The following is a 23,505-nucleotide window of genomic DNA, read 5'->3' as shown; positions in this document are numbered from 1 at the left end:
TCTTCAGCTATATACCAACAAAAATATTTGCCAAAAATGGTTTTACCTTGAATGCCCAAATATTTACTAAAGGCAAATTTTGAATGGTACATTGTCTAATTTACAACTGACAGTTTGCTGGTTGGTTGGTTAAACACATAATCCAATCAGGATTCAGGGACCAGATACTAAGCAATAGTATGTATTTATTGGCAATTTACAAATAACAAACTGTTCATAGATAATCTGCAGACCAAGAATTATTCAAGGAAAGATTCTACCATCTTTTTTCATGTTGAGTTGCAGTTGATTTCCATGCAATTACTGAGAGAGATGTTAGTGACAAAGTGAAGGATTAACCTCAGGCTACTTGGCCTCCCATCTGATGCAAGTAAGGGGAAAATAGCTTTTTTTTTTTTTTTTTTGAAAGTTGGATTGCAAAAGTTTTGCAGCATGTTGTCAAAAATGGCCTGTGGAAAACCTACTGATTCCCCTTTGATTAGTAAAAGTGAAATATCCCTAGTAAGAAGCACTGCTGTAGTTAAACTCTGAGATCTGAGAGATCAAGAAAGGATCTTCAAGGGCATACATGAAATGTGTGACTTTCTTTTTTTTTTAAACAGTGTTTTTTTTCCCCTGACTGAAGCCTCTCATGCACCCTACAAGGTCCCTCTCAGACAAGGATTTCAGTGTAAAGTAGCTGCTGAGCAATGTGCATGTTGTCTAAAGGGAAGAACACATTTCTAAAGGAGAGTATTGACGTAGCCACCAGGAAATAGAAATATGATAGATCCTCAAGCAAGGCCTAGAGGAGTTGATGGTAGCTCTTCAACACGGCCATCAGTAAAAGTACAATTTAGAGCTAGGCCATTCCTTCATTTGAGTACCTGCATGGGCATAGGAAAGAGCAAAAATCCTCCCGAGGGCATTACTGGGCCTTGACTTCAGGTGCACAGGGGTAAGCCCTAGGGCTGGATGGAATACAACACTCCGTTCTGTGAAAAATGTCAAAGCTTCATTCATTGCAGAATGAAAATGATCAGATAGATCATGGATTTGAGCATGACTGTCCTCACCTCCAGGCTGTTGGCTATTTCAGTCGGGAAATGGAATCCTCTCATTTGCCTGGGGGGGTTGACCACAGAAAATGACCAGAAATTCCACCCTGGCTCTGAGGAATCTTATTATCGAAACCAATATGTTCCAGTGACACTTTTTGGCTTTGCTGAAAGTGTTTGTTTTGTTTTTTGTTTTTTAACAACTGTACTAAGCAAATGTTGTATGCCTACTATTGTCCCATGTGGCAGATGGTCAGGGAATTGTTAAACTTGATTCTGCCCCAACAATACACTGGAGAACAGGAATGGTAGCAATTTGCTGCTGCTATATGTTTGCAGTAAATGACTTACTCTCAGACCAAGGGGTGACCAGGAAGGGCATGGTACCTGCCTGGCCCACAGTTCCATCCTTGGGTTGCTGCCAGGGCTGTGCAGCAATGTTCTACAATCTACTATGGGCTGTATTCTTGTGGCACAATCTAGCCCTTATTTACTAACCAAGGGATGTGAAATGGTAACTTCCTAGAAGATTGTGCCTTCATAAGCATGCTCATGTACTTGTATTTTTCTAGCTTGTTCATCAAAAATATCATTATTATGGTCAACAAAAACCTCTTCATTGAAACGGGTGGCACAACAGGCTATGCTGAACGAGGAGCTTTTGGAATGGGAATAATGCAAAATTGTTCAGATAGTTTCCAAGTGATAACACGCAATCATATCCAATTTAACTGTTAACTGTCAACAAGATCAGTAAAAGTTATGCAAAAGAAACATATCCAGTTTAAGTTTGAGTGCATTAATATCTATTAAAATCTATATATTGTGACTGCCACACAAGTTCTATAATCCCTATTGTGCAACAATTCTTTGATATATTTGCTTGCTGTTTTATAAATGTGATAATTCACGAACAACTTAATCTAGATGGAAGTTGTCAGAATAATTTTACATGTCTTTCACCTTACTGTGTTTACATTAGGGAGTCACAGATATATGATAATGTAATCTTCATAAAATAATTCTTGAGGGTAAAATGGAAGGAATTAGCTAAGAAGAAAGATAAACCATGTTAGTATTGGGTATACATTAAAGGTCTGATTTTTTTTAATAGACTTTTTTTAAATGTACATGGAATTTTCATAACTGCATGAGCAAGTGATCAGTTAGATGTGCAACTAGAAACTTGTGTGCACAATTAGTCAGTTTGAACCTACAGTTGGAGAAATTGTGAACACGGATGTGCAGTCTTAAAAAATGAAACAAAATTTGACACTGATATACAATTACTGTTTTTAGGATTTTAGATCTGTGATTGTGATACCCTATTAAGATAAATAATACTATGCATTAAATTTAAGTTCAAAGCTGTTCTTGCATATACTCTATTTAAACAGTTTAGCAATCTCTGTAGAGAAAGGGTAGATTCTGGGTTCAAGCTTCTCAGTAGTACTAAGACTTTTCTTTGAAACAGTAATTGCAAGACAAAGTTCATTTGTCTGTTTCATAAACACCATTTCTAATAAGTAACACTGTACACTTTTGCCTTAATGATTTTCATTCATACAGACACTTATTACTCATCTCACAAAACCTTCTTTTGAATCTTTTGTTTTATCAGTGAACAATTTTAAGACAACTTGCATATTTACAAATAGGTCAGACGTGAGTCCTGGTTATATTGAAGAACTGATGTATAAAAGAAGATTACTATAGTTATTTAATAAACAATCCTTGTGTTGGGCTGAAAACTTCTTCTGATACTATTAAATACTAACTTACTATTTGTTTACCTGGTCTATGAATAATCAATGAACTGATATCATCTAGGAGTTACAGAGCATTTTTCTGTCATAACTTGCAAGTCGTGACTCTGATAAAGAAATAGTTTTCCAATTCCTGTTTTTAGTGGATATTTTATATAGGGATAGGCTGGTATTGAAATACTCAACTTGTTCATTAGGTTTCTAGTACATTATAGCAGACTATTCATAACACTAGAAAGCCACTTTAACTTTATAATAATCCTTTGGGGTTTAATACTGCAAGTTTTCTGAGCACTGATTTCAATGGGAAATTAAAACAACCTGCATGTGGCTTTGATTGTGCTTTCCATGGCATCAGCCAGTTAGCTATTTCTGTGGTGTTCCTGTAATATAGTATTACTTCTGAAGAACAATGCTATTCCAGAGGTTGTAACTTTCAAAAGTGAATTGGAGGTATGTTAAAATGGTGGTACAAGACTTGAAGACATTTGCAGTGCACTAAACTGGTTTGGCTCAACTCTTAATTTTGTATATGTTTCTTTCCCTTTGGCTTTATAGATACTTTAAAATGTAATTGCATTGGAGATGTGCAGCTAGTATAATTAACACAGATTTGCTTCAGTTTTTCACTAGGTACTTATATGGTGCCCTGCAGAATGGCCTTGGCCTGAATGAGACCTTGCTGAAGTAGAAATAACATTATCTTGCTTTTCATAAGTAGTAAGCATAATAAATAATAATCTGAGGAGATGTGGGGCCATATCCGCATGTGGGAAAGATTGGTAAAAAGTGGTAATAAGCCACTTCGGGGCTTTCCTGAGCTTGAGGTTGCTTAAGGCCAAAGTAACCCCAGGCATGACTTAAAGAAACCAATTCCTGGTGGATGTTAAAGCACAAAGAACATTCTTTAGAATAATGTTTAAAGGTTTGACAAACTCACTGAGCAAAGAAATTCAGAACAAAGGCTGAATCTCTCAACTTTCCTTATATTTTTCAAAGCAGTGCTCCAAATGTAGGCTACACACCTTAGCTACCCTGTTACTACTTGCTGTTGCAAGGTCACAGAACAGTGAACAATGTTGCATTTCATACAGCACATGATGAAATTCTTAGGCCATTAAAATTGCTCTAACATAGTCTTTCTGAGTTCCCCCTTGCACTCCCTGCCTTTAAAAAAAAAAAGTGGCTTAATGCAGCAAACAATTAAAAAAAATCCTCCCTGGAAATACATGAGTTTTAAAAACTATTACTTTTGTATGGCGGGAGAGAAGGGAAATTGGGAGGATCTGTTATATCCCCCTAATTTTTCTTTACTTCCCCCACTATTTTCCTAAGGAACAATGTCACAGCCACTGCCCTTTAGCTTGATTGAATTATCCGCAGTTTCTTCCACAGCCCATCCTTGCTACTAAGTACAGCTGTCTGTGGGCCTGTTTTGATCACAACATGGGCCTTTAATGAAATAAAAATGGTTTATTAAAAGAGAGAGTATCCCCATTTCATTTACATTTTTTGTCTAAATTATTTCTTGTGCCTGTCTAAATCAGTGCTGTTCTCATACACACATAGCAGCAGAAGAGTTTATGAAGCCCTGTTACTCTGAAAATTCTGTATGTTCTTATATGGCTCAGCAGCATCCCTTATGCCCTACTGGGAAGGAGTGCAGAGCCTAGCACAGATTCTTGGGGTAATATAGAAGATATATCTCCTTCTGCATACATGCAGAAACTTAAAGATTGGCATCAAGCTTTATATGTAGACTTGAGTTTCATTGCTGATTAAAAATATGGCCTGAATTCATTGCTAGGCAAATTCCAAGCGATCTCAACAGTCAGACACTACCAAATACATGGTGGTTTTTGTTGTTTTTAGTTTTGTTTAAAAAAAAATCCCTGTGCCTCAAATTGATGTCTGAAATGTTATAAATGGAATGGCCAGGATATTGCACTGTTCTTGGTAGTATACTTTCTCTCCATTTGCTGATGTCACACTGAGGTGTCAATTAAAGATGATATGTGCAAATCGTTTAGGGCTATAAAGGGCTAAAAGAAAAGGTTACAGTACACGAGGTCATGACTTGGCAATTGAAGAGGCAATGCATGAAGATGATTTATAGAGGAAAATTAGAGCAGATAACAATGGGAGGCACTGGCTATATTCAAACATTTAAAACACATTCTGCTTAGATACTAGTTAAAGGCCCACAGCTGCCCATCTGTAGAACTTAACAATACACCATAGCACACATTACATGTGCTATATGAGCAATTCTTCAGATGAAAACATCTCATTTGAGTTTGAATCCTATATTTAACTGCTAAGAGGGACTTAGGGCTTAGTTGTGAGTCAGTCTAGGTACCTGCACAGGGGAATACCAGGGTGGTAAAATATACATGTCATGGGTCACAAAGGGGGAACAGCTGCCAATGGATCATTAGCTCCCTCCCACAGCATTGGGCAGGAAATGGCAGGCAGCTGGAGCAGAGGAGAAAGGAAGCTGTGAGAGGAAAAGGGTGCTCATTGCTTTTCCTCTCTCGGAGCAAGGAAGAATTGAGTAATGAATACAGTCATAATTTTATTCCAGCTATGTTCCTAGAGCAGCACCACAATGTGCTGCCCCTCACTCAGGACAGATTGTAAAGTGTCAGTCTAGCCCTTAGGACATTTGTATCTGGGCTGTGCACATTTTTCTCCCTTCCTCTCCCATAGATGAGCTATGAGCATATCTTTAAGAATTAGCAGTAATAGCTTTCATGCTTCTGTGTTTTATGTCTCATGGTTGGTGTATGACTTAACCTGCTTGTCTCATCACCTGAACACTAGTTTTGCTTCTTATCAGCTTGTGAATAGGATGTTGCCTTCTGAGATCTTCACATTGCCCCCCCATTTAATGGCAAATCAGCTCACAGTACTTAGGGGCACTGACATACTACAGTAGTGGATATTCTGTTCTTCACACTGAGCTGCCTTTTGGGTCAGGAATAAAACCTATTGCTTCCCTTTCATACAAAAAACTATAACTTTTTAAACTCTGTGCAGAAAAAAGTACCCATTTCTTTGTGAACAGAGTTGAAACATAAAAGAATTAGGCTGACATGCATGTTCTGAGTTCAGTATTCCTGCATAATCAAAAGATGTACAGTGGCTACTAATCTAGCATACAAGATGTCTGTGCCATTCTGAAAGAATTCTTATTCTTAACAATAAGAATTGGGACATATATGTTCAGGGAAATTTGAGTCCACAGGAGATGAGCATGGGAAATTATAAATGTGAACTAGTAACAGTAGTTTCTCATATCATGATTCCAAGACATGCAATTTTAAATATATATCCTTGCAATGCACACAATTCAAAAACCAGTGATTGATTCAGAGAAAATAATAAAGGAGATGCTGGGATACTCTTGGTTGTGTATGATTTGCTTGTTTGTAGCCTGAGATATCAGGATAAGAGAGTTTCTTTGGTCTATTCAGACCAGGATCATCATTTGTATAGTCAGTGAATGATAGACCAAGGGCCAGATTGTGAGATTACTCACATTGACTGTGATGGGACTGCTTGCACGATCAATGGATTACTCATGTGAGTAACTGCTCCCTAATGTGGGGAAAGGGCTCTCAACCTGGTCTCTAGTAATTGACAAATAAGTAGTTCTTAGAGTCCATAAGCTTGAACCTTTCACTGAAATCACAGTGCATGGCATCTGTTTATCTCTGTGATGCTTCATGCAGAGGGATATTTTAGATGCAATGTTTTTGGGAATTATGATAAAACATAACATCTGTTGTCATGGCACTACCTGGAGAATGACTATAAATAAACGTATGGAAGGCTGTGCAGGACAGCTATGTTTAGATTTGGCAGAACTTAATTTTTGTAGTTTTGGTAGATATCAATATTTTAAACACTTTCATTTTTATTTAAATTTTCATAGTTGTGGGAAATTACGGGGTGAGCAGATAATTTAATTACAGTAAATGCTGAAATTTGAAAGTTAACATTCTATAATCATTACAAAATATTATCATGGGAAAATATACAAATATCCTTACATCAAACTAAGTTCTCAAGCACCATTTTTATTTACTGATCTGTACATTTCAATGATTATCAATGGAATTATTTTTTGTCGGTTTGTGTGTATGCTGAAATTGACATTTACCAGCCTTTACCAATACAAATCTAATACTTCTAAGCCTAGGTATGCTGCATTTTAGTCCATTTCTATTTGGAATAAGTGATTCAGAAGAAATAATTCTGACCATAACTTCATCTCCAAAAACTTTAGCTGAATTTTCCAACTTAAAACCACCAGCTCAAGTGAAAACCTGATCAAAAGATAAGCAGAACTTTTCTGTTCTCACAACTGCGGGTTTTGAAAACCCACTTGGATCAGTTGTTGTCTTGCATGATTGTATATCTGAGCAGGTACTTCTCACTTTGTATCAGAGACAGCTATGGTGTAGTGTCATTGGTGGATGAATTAGCAGGATTCTTTTTGCCTGCAAAGAAGAAAACAGGGAGGGAAAACAATCAACCTGTTATTACCATGGAAAAGGGGCAGTTAGCATCCAAAAATTATCCATGCAGTTGAAGCAGAAATCTATGGGGGCTGTATGATATAGTCCCACAGGTCTTGGGCTTGAATTGTATATAGTCATTTACAATAAAACAGAAAATTTGGTCCTAAGGAGCCAAATGGTGGTCACCAAATTTACAGGACTTGTGACAGACTTTGCATAGTTGATTAGCTAAGAATTGTCTCTTGGATAAACCACTCGATCGGGATCTAGGATATCTGGGTTCACTTCCTGGCTGTGCCACAGACTTCCTGTATGACTGTGGGCAAATAACTCACATCTCCTCGCCCGTTAGCTGGAATTTTCAAAAGGGCCTAAGAGGTAGGGACATTCAATGGGAGCTGGGGGTCCATTTCCTTGAGGTGCTGCTAAAAATCCCAAGCCTCCAGTTGTGAAATAGGGCAATAATACATCTCTACTTCACAGAAAGATAAATTTAGTAATCTTTGAGATTCTCAGATTTTATAGTTATGGGAATCATATGTACATCTACCCTTCATGCAGATTATTCCATTAAAAAAACCTGTTAAATCAAATAAGTATCCAGTTAATTTTCCTAAATCCTTAATATGACCTGGTGGTGGTCTAGCAGATAAAGAAATCTCTCCCTATCCAACCTGTATTTCTAAACATGGCTCCTTTATATCTCCTGTGATAGTCTTCCCCTCACTGGAGGAATATTTACGCAGACTTGTGCACTTGTGTTTATACCACAAATCTTATAGGGGGTAGGGTAGAAAATATAAGTTATCATCCAAGGACCAAACCATCACCTGCATTTCATATGAGTCATTTTCTATCAGGCTACACAAAGCAGTGCTGAACATCTACATTAAAGTACAGAGATGTTAATCTTGTTTTTACCAAAGGTGATCTTGATCTTTCCTTTAGCTTGTCCACATCTCTGATAAGACTGTCAGCAGGAGTTCTACTGTTTCTAGACTAATGGCAGAGGAAATAGAAATATTACAACAGCTGCTCTGCATGTGGTAGTCTTTTTGAAATGCTGTATTTCAGATTCTCACATTGAGCTTTCATTGCAGTTCCCACTGAATCAAACAATAAGAATATCCATGGGTCTGTAATAACTTTTTTAAAAATCAGTATAGACAAAATTCTGGGGCAGATGGATGAAGTAGATTGATTTTTTGTTCATTTTTATTGAAATATGGGAAACTATCTTTTTCTTTTTAACATGTATAAAGGGTTTTTCCAGCAGATGATGCCTTCCAACCTTTCTGCATTTCTCCAAAATCTTCTATTTTGGACTCCTTCATAGGCATTAGAAAATTCTGTCTCCTATCCATGAATTCAGAAGAAGACCTCACACACAGAACACTAGTAGAAAGAACACTTTTTGATTTCAGTGGGCACCAAAGTACATCTCAGCTCAGTGATGTGTTCCTATAGTATCAGGCTGTCCAAAAGTTGGCAGCATTCTTTTAGTCTTTATTTTTTTAAATGCTATCATTTTTACTCTACTTTAATCAGTAGCATCTTCATTATTAATATTCCCCTGTTGTGCATATGCTACATAACAGGCTTACTGGACTGTTCAAAGTGTTCTTTCAATATAGCCCATTAATGGCTTTAAGCAGCTATACTGCATCTTGACACTTTGGCCTTTTAAGTCCAGTTCAGTCTACTTGTAGGAACCAGCCTCTACACTAGATGGACTATATTTTTGTCCAATACAAAAATGCCTGTACCGTAGCTTTATCTTGGAAAATTCACGTACTCTGTGGACTGATTTATGCATCATAGAACTCTTTACTCTTCTTGTAGCTGGGCCTGATTTCACATTGATATTAAACAAGAGTAATTCCATTGTAGTATAATTCAACTGATTTAAATTACACCAATACAGTATAGATGAACTCCTAAACAAATACTTATGTTATACTTATATCACCATTAGAACTGGTTGGATCATTTTTGACTAAGTAAAATGTCATTGAATTGTGTTTCATCAAAACCAAAATTTTCTATGGAGATGTATCAGTTTCAACCAAGTTTTCATAAGGAAGGATGGAGAACAGGCATGAGTCACTCAGGTTCTATAGCCTGGTGATTAGGGCACTGGCCTGGGATTTGAGAGATGCAGGGTCTAGTCTCTGTTCTGATGCAGTGACTAAGAACCCAAAAGTGCTCTGAATCAGAGTAGGAACTTAACGTAGGTCTCCCACATTCCAGGCCTGTCCCCTAACAACCAGGCTATGGAATGATACATACCTTCCTGAATCAAAAAGCTCAGGTTTCAATATGGCCTGGCTGCAGGTGCCACCCCCGCAGCTCCAATTGGCCATGGTTCTGGCCAATGGCAGCTGTGGAGGCAGCACTTGGGGCAGGGGCAGTGTGCAGACTCCTCTGTCTGCCCCTACACAAGGGAGCACCAGACTGGGGCTAAGTGGAGCTCAAGGGCCTGATTAAAACATCTGGAGGGCCTGATGCGGCACCTGGACTGTAGTTTGCCCACCCTGATCTAGTCTAACCCCCTACCAAGAAGCCCTGTTTGAGAATATTTTCAGTCATTAAATACACCTACAAACCTTCAGCATAATCTCAGATTTTGACTCCTCCATAAATTCACCACTATCTCTTTGTAACTTTGAATTTTTAGATAGAGAAAGATTCAGTGGATATTGGACCGGCTGTCGTTTGCTTTCAGGATTTAAAAATGTGTTTCCAGATAATCAGTTAAATGAATTTGTGGAATTCATTTAGTCATTAGTGAACATATAATTTTGCACAGTTGGGATGCCAAAGATGTTTAATGACTTCAAAGAAGGCTAGGAAAAATATTAAAAGGGTGACACTCCCTTAAGAGGTTACTACCACTCCCCATTTAATATATAGGTTATTCTGTATGTATTTATATCTACATGTGTACCAAAAATCTAAGCATATACAGTAAAAAAATAAGAATTGAGACCTATTTCTCTACATATTGATATGTTTGTTTTCTGAAAGCATTTTCACTTTTAAGAATAAGACTTAATATATATATATATATAATATTTTGAAGATAGTACACTGCTTTCTAAATTGTTATCATGGCAGAAGCACAGCTGCAGATTATCATGTAATCTATGCATAAAAGTAGAATGAAACATTTTTCAGCACAGTATTAGAATAAAACTGTCATTCTTTGTCAGCACAGATGAGACCAACTATCATTCCAGCAAAGTTAATGGGAGATTTCCCTTTGACTTCAACTGGATCAAATTTGTCTTGCTGTGTATTCTTTCATGAATATAAATACTAGTCAAGAGTCCCTGGTAAATCACTGAAATGCTAGTATTCATTGTGATGGTTTTTCTCCCTCTTTATAACCTTTTAGTAGAGAGGTGCCTTAACTGAAATGTGATATTGAAATGTGCCCTCCATTTATTCCCCTACTGTTCCTTCTTTTTGGATGTCAATCAGTTTGAAAACAAGCTTTGTTTGATTTGTTTAAGAAAAAATAATTCAAGTATTTCCCCTCTTAGCAGTTTAAGCAACATATTGGAGATCTGGATTATTATTTTTTTCTGAAGTTCAGAATCCTGTGGTGTGAAGAGATGTGATGAGATCTAAATGTTCACTTACCTTAAAAGCTGCAACCACATTTTGGCATTCAAGAAGATTAACTGTGCAAGCATCATTTGACTATGACAGAACCAAACAGACATGGTTTTAATATGTCGCCACACCCTGAAGATAACAATTTACGTATCTTTTTTTTTAAATGAATTTTAGTGCTTGGGAAAGGCCATCTCTAATTTTAAAAAACTGAACTGAAGTGTTCACCAAGGGTTGTTAACTTGTTTATCTGATGGCTATTATGTTGCCTATGTGTAATGATGCGATGGCCTCAGTCTAGTTACTGTTGTACACAACACAAAAACTAGCTCTACATTTGACAGTAACTGGCATCTTTGCTCCCTGACTTTGCAAGAAGGCCAAGGGTTGAATGGACATGTAGATTCCCATGAATTTCCCACTGCTTGCTACAGGTGGTGTGTGTCTCTTTCCCTCCCTTCACCTGTGGTTCATTGCTAAGGAAAACTTCCAGAGCTGGCCTACTCTGAGAATAATATGTACTTGCTTATTAGTATCCCATTATAAAAACATTATGCAGACATGTGTACACATAGCATGGAATCCTTTGAAAATCTTGCCCTAGTTGTTTTTAACCATTATAAAAGGAAAATATAATTCTCTGGTACTAACCCAGAAAACACAGCTGCAAGTATTTTCATCTTCATTCTTTGTTCAGGATTGAAGATGGACATTGTGGCAAATTGCTGGTACAATTATGATGGGTCCTGCGCTTCCTCTTCTTGGGGGGGGGGGGACAGGTTCAGGGTGCAGTTTCCTACCCCTGAACTAGAGTATCTACTGTCCCACTAGTAACCCAGAGAAGGGAAGTGGAGAGGGAGGGACCTGGGCCCATCCTCTACTCTGGGTCCCAGTGCAGGGGCTCTAGAGATAATGTTAAACCACTTGAACTAGTGCTTCCTTCCCCTGGGCTACCTCCCTCTCCTGCTCTTTAGCTTGTGGGGCTTCATGCTCTCTCTCTCTCTCTCTCTCTCTCTCTGCACAAGCCAGGTGTCTCTTTACCTAGGATCTTGGTCTTCTAGCCAGCCATGACACTTCTCCAAACTCTCCTCTACTTCAACTCCTCCAAACTGCTCTCTGCTCCAACTCCTTTTTCTGGCTGATTGAAGCAGGGGGTTTTTATCAGGTGACTAGCTTCATGTGCTCTAATTGGCTTCAGGTGCTTTTAATTAATCTATAGAAACCTTTCTTTCCTCTACCGGAAATAAGGCTTCTCCTCATCCTGGGACTTACATATATCTCCTGTATCACTCTCCTGCTGCCTTCTGGCCATGCTGTATCACAACATATTAAATCAAATCTGGAGTATGAATCTCACAAAAGGCAGAAGTATGTTGGTGAATGTTTGGGGTTATCTCCACTCAAGAGTTTTAATTTTAATATTTTGATATTCTGTTTGCACTTTTAACAGTTGGTAGTTCATGGAATGAGATCAGGATCTTTTACAAACAACTCAAAAGCTCTTTTGAATTGTTGTGATAAAAGTTCTATAAGGAGATGTTTCCCTGAGGGCACTGACAGTGATGTTCCTTTCAACAGTAATGTTTACATCCCTAGTTTATTATTTATGGGATGCCTCACAAGAAGAACTCTGCAGGGAAAAAGCTGTTAAGTAGAATAATAATTAATTGTGATTTCATAATGAATATATAATATTTGGTACTGTAGATACAATGAAATAGTGTATCTATCAGAACAATCGGAAAATTGTCCATGTTAAGATAATAGAAGAGAACACTTAATAACAGGATGTAGGTTAACAGTAGAATTCACTCATTAGAAGTGTTGTCTTTGTCCCAGACAATTATAATTTGTATCTGAGGAAGACAACAGATTTTGATCTGTTACTCTAGTGTAAACCTAGAGTAATTTCATTTACTTTAATGGACTTGCGCTGCTGTATATCAAAAGAGGCTCTGGCCAACACTACATCATGTTGTAATACAAATGTATAGTGCTTACTGCTTTTACTCTTAGTGAGTATTCCTCATCATGCTTAGTGTGTGTGTCTAGGTACCTTCAGCTGAAAAAATTGTGGAATGTGGCCACTGATGAGTGCATTACAAAGATGAAGTGCAATAAATCAGTAGCAGCAACAGGGACTGTTTCCATGTCAGTGGAAAGGGACCAATGACAGTGCCCTTACAACTTTTAAAAACTTATTTAAAGTTGTATAAGTAGACATCTTGAGCAAATGGGCTATGCACTGAGACCAATGCATTCAGAAGGTGCAAGACTAAGGAACAAAAAAAAATCTTGTTCTTAACCTGTATTAGCTACCATTTAGCTGGGAAATGTGAAGTGTGGGGTGGGGGAGGAAAGCAAACATGGTATTCTGGTTTTCTCTTTATGAAGTTTTGGGAAAGTGGCATTTTTACTATAATGGGTGATTTGGTTCTATCCCTGCCACTCCTTTGACTTTTCTCCATGATACTGCATGGACAGCCACCAGGCAATGTGGTTCCATGGCACACACAATTCTTCTCTTTTTGTATTTTTATTCAGCCACACTGGGAAGCCAAGGTTTGCTCCTAACAATGTATGCAAAGGGACACAATATGCTCCCTAACCTCTTTCTAAAACTACCATTTCCCCCCATTGCATGTGTCCCTTCCATCCTCAGGCATTTTTAATCATCTCTTCTATAGTATTAGGGGCTTCCATCTCCCTTGCAGATACTGTTGAAAATCTCCTCATGCACTTGATGCAGAAAAGAAGACAAGCACAACTTATGTTCAATATGTAATTGAATACTTCACCCAATATACACAAATCAGAACACCCACATAACTCCCCACATAACTCACACTCTTAGCACCCTACCTCACAATGCAGTTCTCTTCTCTCACTCCTAATTGCTTACATATCTACACATGATCATTGCAAGCTCTGTGTTCCACAGTGGTGAGAGTTGGGTTAAATTAGCTGCCACTTTGTGTTGCAGCTGGAGGACATGGCCTTGTTTTTATTTTATGCTTCCTCTCTGCTCAGACTTGTTGGAAATACTGAGTCAAACATTACTCATTAATTATTAGCAACAATCACAACTAGCTTGTAAAAATTTCCACTTAGCTCTTGATTTGGTATAGCTCTGGAATAACTACCAAATAGAATCAATATTTGATACAGGTAGAAATGTTACACAGCCAAAATCTCGTTCTATTACATATAATTTTATTTATCAAGAGCAATCAGTATGCTTGTCATTGAAAAAATCATATGTAACAATTGTGTGTATACTTAGAAACAACAATATTATACTTCTGAGGACAAGGAAGAGAATAAGAAAGAATGTTACTGCTTGTAAAAGAAATTGTTGTACTCAGTGATAGTTTTACAATAGGAAAAAGGCGTAAATGATCAAGTATTCACTGGTAGAAAACTGTGGAATTTGTTTTTTTATTTGCAATGCAGTAATACCTACAGGCCCCATCTGAGATAAGGAACCCATTGTACTGTATGTTGTACAAACATGTACCAAAAGACAGTCGATCTATAAGCTTACAGTCTTGATAGACAAAACAAACAAAAGGTAGGAAGGGAAACAGAGACTTAGAGATGTAGTATGACAAGTAAGCAAGTGCACAGTTAAGTCATTAAAAGAACCTTAAATGAGCCCCACGGTGATGTGATGGAAAAAGAAGGAGGGGGAATGACTTCAAAAATTAGTTCCAACTAATCAAGGACTGCACTTTTATGTACTAACCATAACTGTATGGTTATTTCATGGCATCACAACAGGGCAGAGTGAAGGCTCTTTGAATACTTTAACTGTGCATTCCATAACTGAACATGTATGGATTTCTTTTATATTTAACTTAACTCTGAATATTCTGGTTTAGTAATACTTGATTTTTGGGATAATTACAACATTCCTATAATGTTTTTACTATGATTGACTGATATGTATTTGACCTAAACCTAGTTTTTAACATAGTTTTTATTGGGGAATAAATAGGTATCTTCTAAATTACTAATAAAACTGAGCAAAGTACTTGTAGGAAATAGTGTATCTGATTCCTACCTTTGGTGCCCTATACTGTGTCTCCTACTAGCCACCAGGCTTTTCTTGTATCTTATTGACTACAGTCAGAATTTGGGAGATAGGCTGTATTTTACCATATGACTTTTAGCCAAGTGTCTGACAAATACTTTTCACTTCTTTCTGTCTCTGGCCAGAAATCAGACTTTCTGATTTCTGAGACTGGACTGCAGTGACACACTCCAAAATGGTCTGAGAGACAAGTATTTTAAGGAAAGCTAAGTTTATTGGAACAAGTAAGAAAAAAAAATCCTATAAAAAACAGTAGGTATAAAATCACATCTGGTCTCACACTGGATAATAATCTCTAGGTAAGTAATTCTCTTTAGAGTCATAGGAAAGAGAAATCAGATACTAGAATAAGCCAAACATGGGAACGTTTGTGTCAGTTTCTCAGTGGCTTTCCTCCTGTCAGCATTGCAGCCTGGCAACTCTGTTAAGTGTCCCCCCTGGTATCAGGCCTCCTTGATCCAGAGATCTCCTTAGTATCAGGATTCATTTGCATAAACAAAATTCCCTTCCAAGCTCCCTAACACATACCCAGTATCTGCCTAATGATATAATATATCCTTGAGAGTCCTCTAAGTTGGAGGTGTTAACTTGCATTTGTCATTTAGCTATGACATACTTTGGCTGTGTTCATATAGAAATAATTACTATCGACTGAAGTGTCCTGTCTTCAGAAGTGATCTCTATCCTTTCTCATACAGTAGCCATTCTAAATTGTCTTTGATAATCACCCACCCCCTTTCCTAGACCTGGAGTTATTTTTCTAATTTCCTCTCTTGAAATCTGACAGCTCAAATGCTCCTTTGATCTTGCCTGTACCTTGGTCCAGGGGAAAAAAATCTGTTCAGGTGATTGGGATTCTTCATTTGCATGTTAATGGCTTCTTTTCCAGAGGGGTTTAGTTATGTTTCCCTGAAGTGGTACACAATAGAGCAATCATCGTTCAGTCATAGCTTTAAAACTACAGTGGTAACTTTTTAAAAAAAAATAATTCCAGTGTAACAAGAATTCTAACTCTGCAAACATGATTTCTCAACAGCCACTTCTAGTCCATCGCTACATCAAATTTAGCTTTCTTTTTTCTGTTTATGAATTATCCACAAATATTTTGATTTTTATTAATGTACCCTTTTTTCTGTAATTGTTTTAACACTTTATGCAAGTACGTCTCAGTTTGAGTTGTTCACAAACCATTTGATTTGACTGTCTTTTACTATTCATTGTCTTTGTCGTATGTGATTGAAGTCATCTACATCAGATGGAATCATTGGTAATACTTGAGTGAATGACAAACGCTATGAACAGAGAGTCCATGACAAGATGTATATTCTTGCAGATACCTTTTGTTTGCATGTGGTGATGGGAATTCAGATAAAGGACAGATATTCTGCAATACCTGTAACAAAAACAGGTTTCACGGAAAAGCAAATAAAAAGGGATGCAAACATGGATGCATCAAAAAGCAATTCAAAATTTGTGAAAATGTGGATAATTGTTCACACTAATGGTTAATCTCTAGTTTATATTTTTGTGATGGGATTTATTGACCCCACACTGATGAGGAAGGCACCAGAAAGGCCCTGTGTGAGGGGTTAGTCCTACCCCTCTGGCCCCATCAAACATGTCTGGTAGAGAGACGGCCTTTAAAAAGCAGGAAATTGCAGTCAACTGGGGGAAGAGATCAGCCTGAGCAGGAGACTGCTGGAGTGACTCCTGAAGCCAGAGGTGGAACTCCCATCCTGGAGAGCTCGACTCCGACACTACGGGGGGTGCAGTGAGCTCCAAGAGTAATTCTTGTGGCACCTTAGAGACTAACAAATGTATTTGAGCATAAGCTTTCGTGAGCTACAGCTCACTTCATCGGATGCATCTGATGGAAAATACAGTGGGGAGACTTATATACACACACACAGAGAACATGAAACAGTGGGTTTTATCATACACACTGTAAGGAGAGTGATCACTTAAGATGAGCCATCACCAGCGGGGAGGGAGGGGGGGAAGGAGGAAAACCTTTCATGGTGACAAGCAAGGTGGATCATTTCCAGCAGTTAACAAGAACATCTGAGGAACAGTGGGGGGTGGGGTGGGGGGGAGAAATAACATGGGGAAATAGTTTTACTTTGTGTAATGACTCATCCACTCCCAGTCTCTATTCAAGCCTAAGTTAATTGTATCCAGTTTGCAAATTAATTCCAATTCAGCAGTCTCTCGCTGGAGTCTGTTTTTAAAGTTTTTTTGTTGAAGGATAGCCACTCTCAGGTCTGTAATCAAGTGACCGGAGAGATTGAAGTGTTCTCTGACTGGTTTTTGAATGTTATAATTCTTGACGTCTGATTTGTGTCCATTTATTCTTTTACGTAGAGACTGTCCAGTTTGGCCAATGTACATGGCAGAGGGGCATTGCTGGCACATGATGGCATATATCACACTGGTAGATGCGCAGGTGAACGAGCCTCTGATAGTGTGGCTGATATGATTAGGCCCTATGATGGTGTCCCCTGAATAGATATGTGGACAGAGTTGTCAATGGGCTTTGTTGCAAGGATAGGTTCCTGGGTTAGTGGTTCTGTTGTGTGGTGTGTGGTTGCTGGTGAGTATTTGCTTCAGGTTGAGGGGCTATCTGTAAGCAAGGACTGGCCTGTCTCTCAAGATCTGTGAGAGTGATGGGTCGTCCTTCAGGATAGGCTGTAGATCCTTGATGATGCATTGGAGAGGTTTGAGTTGGGTGATGAAGGTGATGGCTAGTGGCGTTCTGTTATTTTCTTTCTTGGGCCTGTCCTGTAGTAGGTGACTTCTGGGTACTCTTCTGGCTCTGTCAATCTGTTTCTTCACTTCAGCAGGTGGGTATTGTAGTTGTAAGAATGCTTGATAGAGATCTTGTAGGTGTTTGTCTCTGACTGAGGGGTTGGAGCAAATGCAGTTGTATCATAGAGCTTGGCTGTAGACAATGGATCATGTGGTGTGATCTGGGTGAAAGCTGGAGGCATGTAGGTAGGAATAGCGGTCAGTAGGTTTCCGGTATAGGGTGGTGTTTATGTGACCATCGCTTATTAGCACCGTAGTGTCCAGGAAGTGGATCTCTTGTGTGGACTGGTGCAGGCTGAGGTTGATGGTGGGATGGAAATTGTTGAAATCATGGTGGAATTCCTCAAGGGCTTCTTTACCATGGGTCCAAATGATGAAGATGTCATCAATGTAGCGCACGTAGAGTAGGGGCATTAGGGGACGAGAGCTGAGGAAGAGTTGTTCTAAGTCAGCCATAAAAATGTTGGCATACTGTGGGGCCGTGCAGGTACCCATTGCAGTGCTGCTGATTTGAAGGTATACATTGTCCCCAAATTTGAAATAGTTATGGGTGAGGACAAAATCACAAATTTCATCCACCAGGTTAGCCATGACATTATCAGGGATACTGTTTCTGACGGCTTATTAGTCCATGTTTGTGTGGAATATTGGTGTAGAGGGCTTCTACATCCATAGTGGCCAGGATGGTGTTTTCAGGAAGATCCCTGATGGATTGTAGTTTCCTCAGAAAGTCAGTGGTGTCTTGAAGATAGCTGGGAGTGCTGGTAGTGTAGGGCCTGAGGAGGGAGCTACATAGCCAGACAATCCTGCTGTCAGGGTGCCAATGCCTGAGATGATGGGCATCCAGGATTTCCAGGTTTATGGATCTTGGGTAGCAGATAGAATATCCCAGGCCGCAGTTCCAGGGGTGTGTCTGTGTGGATTTTTTCTTGTGCTTTTTCAGGGAGTTTCTTGAGCAAATGCTGTAGTTTCTTTTGGTAAACCTCAGTGGGATCAGAGGGTAATGGCTTGTAGAAAGTGGTGTTGGAGAGCTGCCTAGTAGCCTCTAGTTCATATTCTGACCTATTCATGTTGACAACAGCACCTCCTTTGTCAGCCTTTTTTATTATGATGTCAGAGTTGTTTCTGAGGCTGTGGCTGGCATTGTGTTCTGCACGGCTGAGGTTATGGGGCAAGTGATGCTGCTTTTCCACAATTTCAGCCCGTGCACATCGGCGGAAGCACTCTAAATAGAACTCCAGTCTGTTTTTTCGACCTTCAGGATGAGTCCACCCAGAATCCTTCTTTTTGTAGTGTTGGTAGGAAGGTCTCTGTGGGTTAGTATGTTGTTCAGAGGTGTGTTGGAAATATTCCTTGAGTTGGAGACATCAAAAATAGGATTCTAGGTCACCACAGAACTATATCATGTTTGTGGAGATGGAGGGGCAGAAGGAGAGGCCTCAAAATAGGACAGATTCTTCTGCTGGGCTAAGAATATAGTTGGATAGATTAACGATATTGCTGGGTGGGTTAAGGGAACCACTGTTGTGTCCCTTGTGGCATGTAGTACTTTAGATAGTTTAGTGTCCTTTTTCTTTTGTAGAGAAGCAAAGTGTATGTTGTAAATGGCTTTTCTAGTTTTTGTAAAGTCCAGCCATGAGGAAGTTTGTGTGGAAGGTTGGTTTTTTATGAGAGTATCCAGTTTTGAGAGCTCATTCTTAATCTTTCCCTGTTTGCTGTAGAGGATGCTGATCAGGTAGTTCCGCAGTTTCTTTGAGAGTGTGTGGCACAAGCTGTCAGCATAGTCTGTGTGGTATGTAGATTGTAATGGATTTTTTACCTTCAGTCCTTTCGGTATGATGTCCATCTGTTTGCATTTGGAAAAGAAGATGATGTCTGTCTGTATCTGTACAAGTTTTTTTCATGAAGTTGATAGATTTCCACTCCATACGACTAAATTCAGTGTCTTGCATAATGACAGTTTCAGAGTAGTAGCCGTGTTAGTCTGTATTCACAAAAAGAAAAGAAGTACTTGTGGCACCTTAGAGACTAACAAATTTATTTGAGCATAAGCTTTTGTGAGCTACAGCTCACTTCATTGGATGCATTCAGTGGAAAATACAGTGGGGAGATTTATATATACAGAGAACATGAAACAATGGGTGTTATCATACACACTATAAGGAGAGTGATCACTTAAGATGAGCTATTACCAGCTGGAGAGCAGGGGAGGGGAAGAAAACCTTTTGTAGTGATAATCAGTGTGGGCCATTTCCAGCAGTTGACAAGAACATCTGAGGAACAGTGGGAGGGAGGGTGGGGGAGAAATAACATGGAGAAATAGTTTTACTTTGTGTAATGACCCATCCACTCCCAGTCTCTATTCAAGCCTAAGTTAATTGTATCCAGTTTGCAAATTAATTCCAATTCAGCAGTCTCTCTGTTTTTGAGTCTGTTTTTGAAGTTTTTTTGTTGAAGAATAGCCACTCTTAGGTCTTCGTAAGTAGTAATCAATAACACTTCCAGACTTAGTGATTTTAGCCTATGTCCATTATAGGCCAGACCAAAACCTTGCAACTGAATTATCCCCAAATTTGAGAAAGTTCTGATTCAGAACTGAACTTTGCAACTTGTGCCCATCTGTAAATGTGATCATATATAGTACCCACACTGACTGTATGGAGGGAACTTCTGAAAAAAGGGGCGAGATTAAACTAGCTAGAGACATAAAAGATAACAAGAAAACATTCTACAAATAAATTAGAAGCAAGAGGAAGACCAAGGAAAGGGTAGATCCATTACTCAATGAAAGGGGGGTAAGGGAACAATAACAGAAAATATGGAAATGGCAGAGGTGCTTTATGACTTCTTTGTTTCAGTTTTCACCAAGAAGGTTGGTGGTGATTGGACGTCTAGCATAGTGAATGTCAGTGAAAATGAGGTAGAATCAGAAGATAAAATAAGGAAAGAACAAGTTAAAAATTACTTAGACAAGTTGTATATCTTCACGTCACCAGGGCCTGATGAAATGCATCCTAGAGTACTCAAGGAGCTGGATAAGGAGCTATCTGAGCCATTAGTGATTTTTCTTTGAAAAGTCATGGAAGACGGGAGAGATTCCAGAAGACTGAAAAAGGGCAAATCAAGTCCCAGTCTATAAAAAGGGAAGATAACCTGAGGAATTAAACACTAGTCTGCTTAACTTCTGTACCTGGAAAGATAATGGAGCAAATAATTAAGGAATCCGTTTGCAAAAATCTAGAAGATAATAAGGTGATAAGTAACACTCAGCATGGATTTGTCAAGAACAAATCATGTCAAACCAACCTGATAGCTTTCTTTGACAGGGCAACAAGCCTTGTGGATGGGGGGAAGTGGTAGACATGGTGTAGCTTGACTTTAGTAAAGCTTTTGATACTATCTGGCATGACCATCTCATAAACTATCTAGGGAAATGCAACCTAGATGGAGCTATTATAAGATGGGTGCATAACTGGTTGGAAAACCATTACTAGAGAGTAGGTATCAGTGGTTCAGAGTCATGCTGGAAGAGCATAACCACTGGGGTCCTGCACGGATAAGTTAGAGATCTGGTTCTGTTCAATATCTTCATCAATGATTTAGATCAGTGGTCACGAACAGGTAGATCACAATCAACTGGTCAATCCTGGAACCTCTGCCAGTTGATCATGACCTATGGTCACTAAAAGTCCGGTGGTGCAGCAGGGCTAAGGCAGGCTCCCTGCCTGCCCCAACCCCATGCTGCTCCTGGAAGTGGCCAGCATGCCCCTGCGGCCCCTGGGGGGGCAGGGATCTCTGCCTGCTGCTCCTGCCTGCAAGCACTGCCCCACAACTCCCATTGGCTGGGAATGGGGAACTGCAGCCAATGGGAGCTGCTAGGCCGGTGCTTGCAGACAGGACCAGTGCGCAGAGTCACATGCCCCCCCTCGCCTCCCAGGGCGTGTTGGCCACTTATGGGAATAGTATGGGGCTTGGGCAGGCAGGGAGCCTGCCTTAGCCCCACTGCGCTGCCAGTTGGGAGCCGCCCGAGGTAAGTGCAGCCCGGTGGGAGCCCGCACCCCAACCCAGACCTCCCTCCCAGAGCGAGCACCTCATACCCTCTCCTACACCTCAACACTCTGCCCCAACCGGGAGCTCCCTCTTGCACCCAAACTCCCTCCCAAAGCTTGCACTCCTCACCCCCTTCTGCACTCCAATCCTCTGCCCCAGGCTCAGCCCAGAGCCCCCTCCCACACTGTGAACCCCTCTGCCTCAGCCCAGAGCATGCACCCATCCCCCTCCCTCGAACCCCAACCCTCTCTCCTAGCATGGTGAAAGTGAGTGAGGGTGGGGGAGAGTGAGTGATGGAGGTAGGGGGGGATGGAGTGAGCAGGGCAGGGCTTTGGGAAAGGGGCAGGGCCTCCGGGAGGGGGCAGGGTAGATCTGGGTTTCATTTAAATTCAAAATGTGATCTTGTGCATAAAAAGGTTGGAGACCACTGGTTTAGATAATGGCATAGAGAGTACACTTATAAAGTTTGCGGATGATACTGAGCTGGGAGGGGTTACAAGTGATTTGGAGGATAGAATTATAATTCAAAATGGACAAACTGGAGAGATGGTTTGAAGTAAATAGGATGAAATTCAATAAGGAGAAATGCCAAGTACTCCACTTAGGAAGGAACAATCAGTTTCACTCATACAAAATGGGAAATGATTGCATAGGAAGCAGTACTGCAGAAAGGGATCTGGGGGTCATAGTGGACCACAAGCTAAATATGAATAAACAGGAGTGTTGTAAGCAAGACACAAGAAATAATACTTCTGCTCTACTTCATGCTGATTAGGCCTCAACTGGAGTATTGTGTCCAGTTCTGGGTGCCACATTTCAGGAAATATGTGGATAAATTGGAGAAAGGCCAGAAAAGAGCAACAAAATAATTAAAGGTCTAGAAAACATGACCTATAAGGGAAGACTGGAAAAAAATGGGTTTGTTTAGTCTTGAAAAGTTAAGACTGAGAGGGGACATGACAGTTTTCAAGCATATAAAAGGTTGTTACAAGGAGAAGGGAAAAAAATTGTTCTTCCTAACCTCTGAGGATAGGACAAGAAGCAATGAGCTTAAATTACAGCAAGGGAGGTTTAGGTTGGACTTTAGGTAAAACTTTCTAACTGTCAGGGTGGTTAAGCACTGGAATAAATTGCCTTGGATCCTCCATCACTGAGGATTTTTAAGAGCAGGTTGGACAAACACCTGTCAGGGATGGTCTAGATAATACTTAATCCTGCCAGGAGTGCAGGGAACTGGACTAGATGGCCTATCAAGTCCCTTCCAGTCCTACAAATTCTATGGTTAAAGTGAGAGCTGGTGAATGGCCTTGTCCCGTTATTCTGAAATGGATTTGGAATTTCAGTAGATTGATTGGAAATCATTTACCACTGATTACCATGACTATTCCTTGAACAGATAATGTACAATGTGAACAGTAAGTATTTTCACAGTAGGTGCAGACTTCCTTCCCAGCACTGCTCCTTTGAACAGTCCCTGTTCTTTTGCCATATGTGGGTTAAACAGACCATATAAGTCCACCACAAGAACTTTTGTACATATAATCAAGGTAAAAAGAGAGTCTATAATGGAATAGTTAGGAAAAAAATGATTTTTTTTGCAGAAAATTTTG

Source organism: Dermochelys coriacea, chromosome 5, assembly GCF_009764565.3.
Source record: "Dermochelys coriacea isolate rDerCor1 chromosome 5, rDerCor1.pri.v4, whole genome shotgun sequence".
NCBI classification, from domain to species: domain Eukaryota; kingdom Metazoa; phylum Chordata; order Testudines; family Dermochelyidae; genus Dermochelys; species Dermochelys coriacea.
Note: the sequence above shows the minus strand (reverse complement) of the source record.